Below are 10,566 nucleotides of genomic sequence, written 5' to 3' on the forward strand. Positions count from 1 at the left end.
ACTTAAGATTGTCAATCTTTTAAATTGTTAGCCATTCAAAAGGATCTGTTGTGGTATCTCATTGTGCTTATTTGCCATCAATGTCTCTTCTTTAATGAAATATCTGTTTTACTTTACTTTTATCAAGTCCTTTCTTTGTATCATTGAATTGTAAGAGTTCTTTACATGTTCTGTATATGTATCTATATTTATTTATATTTGGAAAGCCCAAAGAGAGAGATGGGGAGAGAGAAAGAGAGAGATGGGGAGAGAGAAAGAGAGATCTCTCCCATTGGCTAGTTCACTCCCCAGATGCCTACAACGACCTAGACCAGGCTGGGCTGAAGCCATGTGCTGGGCACTCAGTCCAGGTCTTCCATGTGAGTGGCAGGGACTTGCCTGCTGCCTGCCTGGGTGTGCATTAGCCTGAAGTTGAAATTGGGAGAGGAACCAGGTACTCTGGTAGAGTATGCATGGGCCTCTGGGGTGTCTTAACTGTTTGACCCATCCCTGTATCTATTTTTTTTAAATGAAGATTTATTTACTGTATTTGAAAGGCAGAGTTACAGAGAGAGACACACAGAGAAAGATCTTCCATCCACTGGTTCACTTCCCAAATTCCTGCAATGGCTGGGGTTGCCTGGGCAGAAGCCAAGAGCCAGCAGCTTCATTTGAATCTCCCAAGTGGGTCGCAGGGTCTCAGGCTCAAGCACTCAGGCCATCTTCTGCTGCTTTCCCAGGCCCATTAGCAGGAAGCTGTATCAGAAGGCGGCAGTTGAACCCACTGTGCCACAGCTCTGCCCCCTCCCCTTTATCTATTTTTAAAATAAATCTTGTTGTATTACATATTTAAGGTGTATCACATGATGTCATGAGATACATTTAGGTAGTGAAATGGTTACTATAGAGAAGAAAATGAAAATATCCATCATCTCACATGTTTGCCTAATTTTTTGTTTCTGTGGTAAGTGCAGCTAAAATCTACTCATTTAGCAGGAATCCCAAGCACAGTACTGTTTTCTTACTGTAGTCCTGTGTTGTACATAAGATCTCTCAACCTGTTTATCCTCTTACCTGCCACTTTGTATCCTCTCATAGCCTTCTTCCCCCCAAGGAAACCACTGCTTTATTTTCTATCATTGTGTATTCAACTTTTTAAAGACTTCACATGTAACTGAGATTATGCTATATTTTTCTTCTCTTTTTTTGTTTAAGATTGATTTAATTGTTTGAAAGGCAGAGATAGAAGGGGGGAGAGAGAGAGGAAAAAAAAAGAGGAAGATATTTCCCATTTTCTGGTTCACTCCCCACATGGCTGCAAAGGCTGGTGTTGGACCAGACCAAAGCCAGGAGCTTCTTCAAGGTCTCCCATGTGAGTGCAGGGGCCCAACTCTTTGGACCATCCTCTGTTGCTTCCCTAGATGCATTGGCAGAAAGTTGGGTTAGAAGTGGAGCAGCTGAACTTGAACCAGTGCCCATATGGGATTCCTGTGCTGCAGGCAACAGCTTTACCTGATGCGCCACAACACCAGCCCCCATGCTACATTTTTCTTTGGGTGTCTTGCTTATTTCACGTAGCACACTATCTTCTAGGTCCATCCCTGTGGCAAATGGCAGGATCTCCTTTTTTTTTTTTTAAGGTTTATTTATTTATTTGCAAGAGTTACATACAGAGAGGGGGAGATCACACAGACATATACACACATACATAAGCACACACACACACAAGGAGAGAGAGAGAGAGAAAGAGAGAGAGAGATCGATCTTCTATCCACTGTGTGACTACTCAAATGGCTGCATTGACCAGGGCTAGGCTGGTCCGAAGCCAGGAACCAGGAGCTTACTCCAGGTCTCCCACATATCTGCAGGGGCCCAAGTACTAGGACCATCCGTTGCTGCTTCTCCAGGCACATTAGCAGGGAGCTGGATCAGAAGTAGAGCAACCAGGACATGAACTGGCACCTACATGGGATGCTGGTGTTACAGGCACTGGCTGTAGCCACTATGCCACAGTGCCAGCTCCAGAATCTCCTTTTTAAAGGCTGAATAATATTCCCTTGTATATATTCTGTATATGCATCTTTATCAGATATGTTTTCTGTTTAGCTTTTTTTTTTTTTTTTGACAGGCAGAGTGGACAGTGAGAGAGACAGAGAAAAAGGTCTTCCTTTGCCATTGTTTCACCCTCCAATGGCCGCCGTGGCTGGATCACTGCGGCCGGCGCACCGCAGCCGGCGCACCGTGCTGATCCGATGGCAGGAGCCAGGTACTTATCCTGGTCTCCCATGGGGTGCAGGGCCCAAGCACTTGGGCCATCCTCCACTGCACTCTCTGGCCACAGCAGAGAGCTGGCCTGGAAGAGGGGCAACCAGGACAGAATTCGGCGCCCTGACCGGGACTAGAACCTGGTGTGCCGGCGCCACAAGGTGGAGGATTAGCCTAGTGAGCTGCGGCGCCGGCCTCTGTTTAGCTTTTTAAAGATTTATTTATTTGAAAGGTAGAGTTATATATAGAGAGAAGAGACAGAGAAGTTGTATCAACCGGTTCACTCCCCCAAATGGCCACAGCAGCCAGGGCTGGGCCAGACCAAAGCCAGGAACCCGGCATTTCATCCAGGTCCCCCATGTGGGTGCAGGGGCACTTGGACTGTCTTCCACTGCTTTTCTAGGCACGTTATCCAGGAGCTGGACTGAAGTGGAGCAGCTGGGTCTCAAACCGGTACCCATATAGGATGCTGATGCTTCAGGCCAGGGCGTTAACCCACTGCACCACAGTGCAGGCCCCTACAGTTGGAATCTTTAACTTCTGCAGCTGTTCTTCAAGTAACTATTTGGTGCTGAGTAAAAGAAACTTAACAGCTGGCAATCTCCGCCCTTTGGCCCCTTCGTGACCTTTGTTGACCTTGGTTTTATTTTCGCTTGCGTCATAAACCCTGCAGGAATTTGCTACTGTTTTTCCTTATTTTAAAGATTTAGTTATATATTTGAAAGCACCAGAGAGAGATGGACACGCACATGAACATGCGCACACACATACACATCTTCCATCCTCTGGTTCACTCTACATGTGACCGCATTAGCCAAGTCTGGGCCAGACTAGAATTAGAAGCCAGGGTCTCCATCCAGGTCTCCTACATGGGTGCAGGAGCCCAAGCCCTTGGGCCATCTTTCGCTGCTTTCCCAGGCGCTTTAATAGGAAGCTGGATCAGAAGCGGGGAGCCTGGACTTGAATTGTTGCTTATAGGGGAAGCCGGGGTCACAGGTAGTGGCTTAGCCTGCTGTGCCACAGTGACAGCCCTTGATTTTTCCTTTCAGCGGTCGCTGCTCTTTCAGGGAGATTTTATAAAAAGTATTGAAGAGGCTTAGGTTTTCCTTTGAGGCTCTCTTTGTTCTTTCGCGTGAGTCCAGTTTTGCGGGTGGTGTTGCCTCCGTGTGAAGGGAGCCCTTGCACACGTCTCACGTAGGGTCCAAGGCGCTCTCTCCTCCTCTGCTTTGGGAAGCACCTCTGCCGGGTGTGCAGCTCCAGGAGGACGGTTCCTTTGCTCCTGCATGACTCTGGCTGCTACCGCTGTAGTCCTTCTTAGGTTTCTTTGGCTGCAGGAGTAGGAAGCATGCATATGCGCTTTTATTGTTTTTATCAGATTCGGAAAATTCATGGCCATTATTTATTCAGATATATTATCTTTTACTCCTACCCCATTCCTGTCTTTTTTTCGGATCCCAGTTACACATATGTGAGCCTGTTTGGCGTCTCCTACCCATAGTTTGCTGAAGTTCTGCTTGTTTTTTTCTTGTCCATATTTCATTTTAGATTGTTTCTACTGCTAGGTCTTTACGTTCATGAATCTCTTGTTCTGCGGCGTCTGTTCTGCTCCGAATCCCATCTGATTTATTTTTACATTGCAGACATTGTATTTTTCATCCTCGAGTTTGATTTATAACTTTTTCCATCTTCGGTGTCTTAACATGCTATGTTTTCCATTTACTTTCTAGAGCGCACATAGTTATAATGCCACTGTGGTGTTTTTCTATATTAGTGCTGTCACCTATGATGTTTCTAGCACTGTTCCATTTGATTGATTTTTCTTTTTGTGATGGAGCATATTTTCCTACTTCCTTGCATCCCTGGTAACTTGTTTTTTTTTTTTTTTTTTTTTTAAAGATTTATTTTATTTGTAAGTGGAGATACAGAGCAGCAGAAATCTTGCACCCACTGGTTCACTCTCCAAATGGCTACAACAAGATTTATGTTTGAAAGGATGAGTGATAGGTAAAGCCACTGCCTGCAGTGCTGGCGTCCCATATGGGTGCCAGTTTTAGTCTAGGTTGCTCCACTTCCAATTCAGCTCTCTGCTATGGTCTGGGAAAGCAGTGGAAGATGGCCCAAGTCCTTGGGCCCCTGCACCCATGTGGGAGACCTGGAGGAAGCTCCAGGCTCCTGGCTTCAGATCAGTGAGCTCTGGCCATTGCAGCCAATTGGGGAGTGAACCAGCGGATGGAAGACCTCTTTCTCTGCCTCTTCTTCTCTCTCTGTGTAACTCTGACTTTCAAATAAATAAATAAATCTTTATAAAAAAAAAAAAAAAAGGATGAGTGAAAGAGAAAGAGTTCTTCTACATGCTGGTTTATTCTGCAAACGGCCCTGACAGCTAAGGCTGGGCCTGGTCGAAGCCAGGGGCCCAGAACTCCATCAAGGTCTCCTGCATGGGTGCAGGGGCCCAAGTGCTTGGTCCATCTTCCACTGCCTTCCCAGGTGCATTAGCAGGGAGCTGGATTGGAGGCGGAGTAGCCAGGACTTGAACTGGCGCTCTGATGTGGGATGCAGGCTTCACAAGCTGCGGGTTAATCCACTGCACCACCGCGCTGGCGCCCTCATCCCTGGTGACTTGAGACTGGGTGTCAAAGGTTGTGACTTCTAGGGCTGGCGCCGTGGCTCAATAGGCTAATCCTCCGCCTTGCAGCGCCGGCACACGGGGTTCTAGTCCTGGTCGGGGCGCCGGATTCTGTCCTGGTTGCCCCTCTTCCAGACCAGCTCTCTGCTATGGCCCGGGAGGGCAGTGGAGGATGGCCCAAGTGCTTGGGCCCTGCACCCCATGGGAGACCAGGAGAAGCACCTGGCTCCTGCCTTTGGATCAGCGCGGTGCGCTGGCCGCAGCAGCCATTGGAGGGTGAACCAACGGCAAAAGGAAGACCTTTCTCTCTGTCTCTCTCTCTCACTGTCCACTCTGCCTGTCAAAAAAAAAAAAAAAAAAAAAAAAAAAGGTTGTGACTTCTGTGTTATTTAGTGTTGGAGTTTTTGTGTTCTTGTGAGCATTATTGGACTTTGTTCTGGGGCACAATTATGGTCCTTGGATTTTCTCCATTTCCATGCACAGCTGGGGAGCCAGGCCCCCTTTCTTAGCAGCATAGGTTCTCCCTGTACCCCGGCTTTACCCTGGTTTACCCCTGGTTCTTGTCTAGAGGGACTCTGTGCAACCCTCTCCATCTGTGTGGGCCCCCTCCCATCATGGAGAAGCCACAGGTGTGCAGGTAGGCATGGCAAGGGAAAGTCCTCGGTGCCCAGCACCCATGCCCTGGCCTGTGTCACGAGGGTGAGCTTTCTGCTCAGTGTGGTTAGAGTGCAGCCTGACCCTTAGCCTGCGATCGGAGGCAGCAGTAGACATGCTGTGACCCACGGTTCTGCTGCCTGGATTGGGAAATCAAGCTGTGCTGGAGGCAGCCCGGCCTAGTGGGATGTGGATTGTCTGTGGCTGCTTTTGCCTTCTTTGGAAGAATCGTGTAGTCCCAGCAGTGGCTGAATGAGCCCACGCCTGAGCTAGTCGCCTGTTCTTCAGGAAGCCTGCCAGTGTCTGGCCATAGCTGATGTGGGCTCAGCCCCTAAGGAGTGCTGTTCTGCGCGAGGCAGGTGATCTTCTACTTGCTTGGCTGCAGGCTGACTGCTCTCGGTCCTGCGTGAGCTCTGGGGGTTGTTCCAGCCCCTAGCCCTTCCTGCACTGTGGCTCACCGGGTTTGTTTCAGCCCCGCTGTCTTGTGCTATGTCTGAAAACTGTTGTTTCATAAAATGGGCTGTTCTTCTCGGGTGAGGTAGGAGAGTAACCCAGTCTCCGTTACTCCCTGGGTGCTGTGAACTGGCGTTCCTTGGGTTTTCCTGTTAACTCACGTGTCGTCTTCTGCTTCGTGAGGTAGTGTGTGTTCCTGACCTACCGGCTCCTCTGCAGCCCGGGACCCAGTTGTCTACCTTTGTCTCTTGGCAATTCCTCCGTCTCCCCAATCCATTTCTCCTCCATCTGAGATTTCTGTTTCTTGTTTTCCTCCATGTTGGCTGTGCCTGTCTTGCCTGCCTGAAATACTGGGATGTCCGGTAGCAGTAATCCTGATACGGCTCTTTCCTCCAGTCCCCTGCAGCTTTACCCACCACACAGATGGGGAAGCGAGAAGAATTTATGGATTGAAAGCAAAGCTTGGGGATGGGCATTCGGAGCAGGGGTTGGGATGCTGCATGCCATATTGCAGTGCCTGGGGCTGGGTTCCAGCTCTGCTTGTGATTCCTGCTTCCCTTCAGTGCACATCCTGAGAGGCCACAGATGATGGGTCAGGTACCTGGTCTATGGCATCCACGTGGGAGACCTGGGCTGGGTTCTGGGCTTCTGGCTGTTCCAGGTCATTGAGGAGTGAACCAATGGATGGAAATCTTCTATCTTTGTCTCTTTCTGTCTTTCACATAAAAATGAAAATATAAATACGTGAAAATTATTGAAGCATAGCTTGGAGTTATTAAGTTCTCGATTGAAATCTCTTTGATAGCATTTATTATGATACGGGCATACACAGGTTTTCTGGGAGTTAATCTGTGTGATTCCTGACACATTTTGTGTTCCTAATTGATATTTGCCAACGTGCTTTGTACCTACCGCTGCTCTTCTACAGTAACCCCATGAGGGAGTCACTTTCGCTGTACCCATTTTATAAACCGAGAAACCAAGATTCACTCTCCACAGGTGGATAGGCTGGGATGCAGACCCAGCTGGGGCTGGTCTTGTTTTCCTGTGGTTTCCCAGGTTAGCCCTGCAGGTCCAGCCTCCTGGGAAACACCTGTCTGCCGGCCAGCCGGCCAGGCCAGCTGGACAGACGGGGCCACCTTCGTACGGTTTTCTCTCCCCGATCTCTTCTCCACACCCGCTTCCCGCTTTCTGTGTAATTTCATCCCAGCCAGTGCGAGTGCAGCATTTTGTGTGGTGCCTGATGTGTAGTAAGCGCTCACAAGTGGGGCTGTTACTGCTGGTCTGTCCCTAACCCTGCGGCACCAGACCTGCGCTGTGCTCTTTGGCGGCTGAACATCTGAGCGGCTCTGGAGAATCTCCCTTCTCGCGGGACAGAACCTACTCCCCACCCCGGAGACCCGCCCTCCCCGGCTGGAGCACAGGCACATGGCCTCTGACCAGGTGAGGGTGGCAGTGCGGGCCACATCCGGGCTCTGGGGCGGCAGCAGCAGCAGAGGCCCCAGCCAGGGCTGTGGATGGCAGAACCTAGGTCCAGAGGTGTGGGCAAGGGGCTCTTGGCTGGGGTGCGGCCTGAATGTATCGGGTGCTGGCTGCATGGGTGCTGTCCTTGGTTCCCTGACCATTCTGGAAATCTCATCGGTCCCCACATACCTTTTAGGGATGTCCTGGTCTGCTCGCAGTAGTCAGAGCTGCTTTCTTCTCTCTGTGAACACGGTGTGGGCCTTGTGAGTGCTTCCCAAATGGAACCCTCATCTTCCCGCAGAGACGCCACCTCTCGTGTCCTCATTTGGAACCCAGGGCCGGGGTGTTTGCTGGTTTTTATGAGATCAGTACCCTTCGTCCCCTTTTCCCCGAGCCCACATGCCCTTGGGCCTACACCACGGGAGAATCCGGCCCTCCTGGCTCTCCTCCCCATCTTCCCCGCCCCTGCCTTCTGCTGGGCCCTGCGACCTCTTGCCTAGGTCGTGGCCACAGGCTCCATGCTGGTCATTGGGCTGGCGTCCTCCTATGGAGAAACCGAGTGAGCAGCAGACGAGGCCCAGCTGGGCTTGCCAGGGACAAAGATGAGGACAGAGGGAAGTGGGTGAGGGTGCACTAAGACAGGAAAACCCCGACAGGGCTGGCTGAGACAGGAGAGAGGGTGGAAAGCAGCGCCTGGCCCCATTATTCCTAGAGGCCGTGTTTGTGTGTTCACGCCCACGCAGCGTTCTTTGTGATCCCCCGGCTCAGTGCCCCTGGTGCCCATGTGGTCACTTTTGCTTGGAGTAGCAAAAGTTGTGAGTGACACTGAGACGGAGCGAGGTTCGCTCTGCTCTCTCAGCTCTCACCCCGCCCGCCAGTGTCCTCGCAGCAGGGCCTGGCACCACATGGTTCAGGTTTGTGTGCATTTTCTTGGTGATTTTGCTGTTTGCAGTGGGCCCCAAGCATCGTGCTGTGTGCTGTACCAAAGCCAAGGAGGGCTCACGTGCCTCACCCAGAAAATGTGCATTGGATGCGCTCCATTCAGACGTGAGTCACACGCCGCTGGCCGTGAGTTCCATGCTAATGAGGCAGCGATATATGGTGAGGGAGGTGTGTCTGGACAGAAGCGCAGGCAAAGCCGAGTTGACGTGTTCCTCAGCTGGCACAAATGCTTTGAGCGGAGGCGCACGGCAGCCTAGTCTGGTATTTCCCCTAGAAGCGGTGGTTCAGCGTCTCCACTGGCATCTTGGAGCATCACTATAATGAGAATTGCGGGGACTCTGGTGCTCACAGCCCCAGACCTATATAACAGGCTTGATAAGGACAAGAGCTAGGGGCTTCATTATACACTCAGGTTAGCATTCATGGAAAATGATTCAACCAGAGAAGCACATGCAGCAGGAGAGAGAGATTTTTCAGAAATGTATCATAGTGGCTGGCATTGTGGGTTCAGCAGGTTCAGCGGCAGCCTGCAATGCTGGCCTTCTGTTTGAGCGCCAGTTCGAGTCCTAGCTGTTCCACTTCCAACCTGCCTCCCTGCTAATGTGCCTGGGAAAGCAGTTGGGAGATGGCCCCAAGTGCTTGGGTCCCTGCCACCTGTGTGGGAGACCCAGATGGAGTTCCAGGCTCCTGGCTTCCGCCTGGCACAGCCCCAGCTGTTGCAGCCATTTGAGGAGTGAACTAGTGGATGGAAGATCTTTGTCTCTGTCTCTCTGTAACTTTGCCTTTCAGATAAGTCAGGAAATCTTTTTACTGAATTGACTAATTAGGGCCTTTAATTAGATCTGTAAAACCTCTGCCCGACAGCACCTAGGTGAGTGAGTGAGTGACCTCGAAGAGGGGTGGGCGTGTCTGCTGAGCCAGGCCTGCTGCTGTGCTCCGCCTTCATCGGAAGCCAGCTGAACCTATCTAGAGGTGATCTCAGTGACCAGCAGATGTGGGCTGCGATGCAAGGTGTTCTGCCTCCAGGAGCTGGAATCCCGAGTTCTGTGTGCGTACCCTCTGGTTCACGTGGCTGTCTTCCCCTCCCCTGAGGTTCACTGGCCTCTCACCTCTTTCCTCGGACCAGGCACCCTCCTGAGTGCCTTCCGTGGAGTGCGCTTGGACCATGCTCACAGCACTGGGGAAAACGGAGCTCCAGCAAGGTCGGCACACTCTGTTCGGTGATGGAGCCGGGGTGGGAACCCCAGGCAGTTTCAGAGCCCGTGCTCTTCACAGTGTGCTGTGCTGAGGCTCGGCATTGACCTTGAAACCAGACGTTTCCGTCCCAGATGTTTCAGGAGGGCAGGCTGTCTATGAGGGCCACGCAGGAACTTGTGACGCTTGCTTATCTGGTAGCAGTGGGGCATATGGTCTTGTTGGGGGTCTCAGTGTCGCTTGTAAGGGCTGGGTTTCCAGAGTTCTGTTCCCCATGACCTTCGTCCTGGATCGTGTGCCACCCAGGGTCCCTTCTAAACCTCAGAGCCAGCCAGATCCTGCACGTGCCGCACCCAAGGGTGCCTTCCACAGTCATCTGGTCTTGGGTTCTGGGGTGTCAAGTGCATCTCCTGGCAAGGCCAGACCTTCCCAGCAAACTTTGCTGTTGAGCTCTGTCTGCTACCCCACAGTGATTCCTGCATTCGTGCATCCAAGCAACAAATGTTTGTGCATTTACTATGCTGTGTGACAGGTGCCGTGCCAGGTACTGGGGATGCAGCTGTTAACAGACAAGCTCTCAGCACCTGCCAAGTGCTTACATTTCCACATCCCACAGAAAAGCTGTGGTGTAGGATTGCCTGTCAACAGGAAGCGCAGCGCACTCTGCCCTGCACGCTGCCTTCCCCCTCGTTGAGCAGGTATTTCCAAGGGTCTGAGCTTTCTCTTTTAGGCGTGAATGCGTGAGAACAGTCATACTGCAGTAGAAGTCCCTCCCTACCAACCTCCTGGCCAATGCTCTCCCCTCCCCCCTCCCCTTTCTTCTGCAAGGGTGACCCTCATTATCCATTTAGTGTGTATCTTTCCAGATCGTTCTACCCTGAATTTGCAAGTGACTATGAATAATTGTGTTTGTATAGCATTCATAATTACCCGGAGCAGTTATTGTATCAGTATGTATTGGCAGACGGAGCTTGGTTTTCATGTGCGTT

At 51.1% G+C, this 10,566-nt stretch overlaps 1 long non-coding RNA gene across 1 annotated transcript; it reads right to left on the minus strand.

The window, feature by feature from the left end:
* Positions 1-498: 498 nt before the first annotated feature.
* Positions 499-7,969, minus strand: LOC138850052 (uncharacterized). The gene is made up of 2 exons (XR_011389422.1): positions 7,631-7,969; positions 499-735 (listed from the first exon to the last, which is right to left on the minus strand). It is a non-coding gene; the product is annotated as an uncharacterized lncRNA (long non-coding RNA).
* Positions 7,970-10,566: the final 2,597 nt, after the last annotated feature.

This window comes from Oryctolagus cuniculus, chromosome 6 (genome assembly GCF_964237555.1).
Source record: "Oryctolagus cuniculus chromosome 6, mOryCun1.1, whole genome shotgun sequence".
Classification (NCBI taxonomy): Eukaryota; Metazoa; Chordata; class Mammalia; order Lagomorpha; family Leporidae; genus Oryctolagus; species Oryctolagus cuniculus.